Here is a 2500-nt window from a genome sequence, read left to right on the forward strand (position 1 = left end):
AGAGAGACAGAGAAAGGGAAAGAGAGAGACAGAGAGAGACAGAGAGAGACAGAGAGAGACAGAGCGTGACAGAGAGACAGAGATAGAGACAGAGAGAGACAGAAAGAAACAGAGAGAAACAGAAATTGACAGAGCTAGAGACAGAGAGACAAAGAGTGAGACAGAGAGAGAGAGACAAAAAGAGAGACAGAGAGACAGACAGAGACAGAGAGAAACAGATAGAGAGACAGAGCAAGAGACAGAGACAGAGAGAGAGAGAGAGGATGAGACAGAGAGAGACAAAGATAGAGACAGAGCGTGACATAGAGAGACAGAGATAGAGACAGAGAGAGACAGAGAGAAACAGAGGGAGACAGAAAGAGACAGAGATAGAGACAGAGAGTGAGAGAGAGAGAGAGAGAGAGAGACAAAGAGAGAGACAGAGAGACAGACAGAAACAGAGTGAGACAGAGAGAAAGACAGAGCGTGACAGAGAGAGACAGAGAGAGAGACAGAGAGAGACAGAGAGAGACAAAGAGTTAGACAGAGAGAGAGACAAAGAGAGAGACAGAGAGACAGACAGAGACAGAGAGAGACAGAGAGACAGAGCAAGAGACAGAGAGAGACAGAGAGAGAGAGGGAGAGATAGAGAGAGACAAAGATAGAGACAGAGACACTTAGAGAGAGACAGAGACAGAGAGTCAAATAGAGAGAGATAGAGACAGAAAGAGAGTCAAACAGAGAGACAGAGAGAGAGACAGAGAGAGAGACAAAGGGAGAGACAGAGAGAGACAGAGAGAGACAGAGCGACAGAGAGAGACACAGAGATAAAGAGAGAGACAGAGAGAGATAGAAACAGAGAGAGACAGAGAAATTGAGAGAGACAGAGAGACAGAGAGAGACAGAGATAGAGACAGAGAGAGACAGAGAGAGACACAGAGAGAGACAGAGAGAGAAAGAGAGAGAGACAGAGAGAGACAGAGAGAGACAGAGAGAGAGAGACAGAAAAGAGACAAAGAGAGAGAGACAGATAAAGACAGAGAGATAGAGAGAGACAGAGAAAGACACAGAGAGAGACAGAGAGAGAGACAGAGATGAAGAGAGACAGAGAGAGACAGAGACAGACTGACAGAGACTGAGAGAGAGACATAGAGAGAGAGAAAAAGAGAGGGAGAGAGTGAGACAGAGAGAGACAAAGATAGAGACAGAGAGAGACAGAGAGAGACAGAGATAGAGACTGAGAGAGACAGAGAGAGACAAAGAGAGAGACTGAGAGAGAGACAGAGAGACAGACAGAGACAGAGAGAGACAGAGACAGAAAGAGAGTCAAAAAGAGAGACAGAGAGAGAGAATGAAAGATAGAGACAAAGGGAGAGACAGAGAGAGACAGAGAGCGACAGAGAGAGACACAGAGACAAAGAGAGAGATAGAGAGAGACAGAGACAGAGGGAGAGAGACTGAGAGAGACAGAGAGAGAGATAGAGAGAGACAGAGAGAGACAGATCCATACAGAGAGAGACAGAGAGAGACAGAGAGAGATACAAAGAGAGATAGACAGAGAAAGAGAGAGATAAATAGAGAGAGACAGAGAGAGACAGAGATAGAGACAGAGAGAGACAGAGAGAGACAAAGAGAGAGACAGAGAGAGAGACAGATAGACAGACAGAGACAGAGAGAGACAGAGAGAGAGACAGAGATAGAGACAGAGAGAGACAGAGAGAGACACAGAGAGAGACAGAGAGAGAAAGAGAGAGAGACAGAGAGAGACAGAGAGAGACAGAGAGAGAGAGACAGAAAAGAGACAAAGAGAGGGACAGATAAAGACAGAGAGATAGAGAGAGACAGAGAAAGACACAGAGAGAGACAGAGAGAGACAGAGATGAAGAGAGACAGAGAGAGACAGAGACAGAGTGACAGAGACTGAGAGAGAGACATAGAGAGAGAGAGAAAGAGAGGGAGAGAGTGAGACAGAGAGAGACAAAGATAGAGACAGAGAGAGACAGAGAGAGAGACAGAAAGGGAAAGAGAGAGACAGAGAGAGACAGAGAGACAGAGAAGGGAAAGAGAGAGACAGAGAGAGACAGAGAGAGACAGAGCGTGACAGAGAGACAGAGATAGAGACAGAGAGAGACAGAAAGAAACAGAGAGAAACAGAAATTGACAGAGCTAGAGACAGAGAGACAAAGAGTGAGACAGAGAGAGAGAGACAAAAAGAGAGACAGAGAAACAGACAGAGACAGAGAGAAACAGATAGAGAGACAGAGCAAGAGACAGAGAGAGACAGAGAGAGAGGGAGAGGATGAGACAGAGAGAGACAAAGATAGAGACAGAGCGTGACATAGAGAGACAGAGATAGAGACAGAGGGAGACAGAAAGAGACAGAGATAGAGACAGAGAGTGAGAGAGAGAGAGAGAGAGACAAAGAGAGAGACAGAGAGACAGACAGAAACAGAGTGAGACAGAGAGAAAGACAGAGCGTGACAGAGAGAGACAGAGAGAGAGACAGAGCGTGACAGAGAGA

This window comes from Mus caroli, unplaced genomic scaffold (assembly GCF_978045245.1).
Source record: "Mus caroli unplaced genomic scaffold, Mus_caroli_1 scaffold_21, whole genome shotgun sequence".
Taxonomy (NCBI): Eukaryota; Metazoa; Chordata; class Mammalia; order Rodentia; family Muridae; genus Mus; species Mus caroli.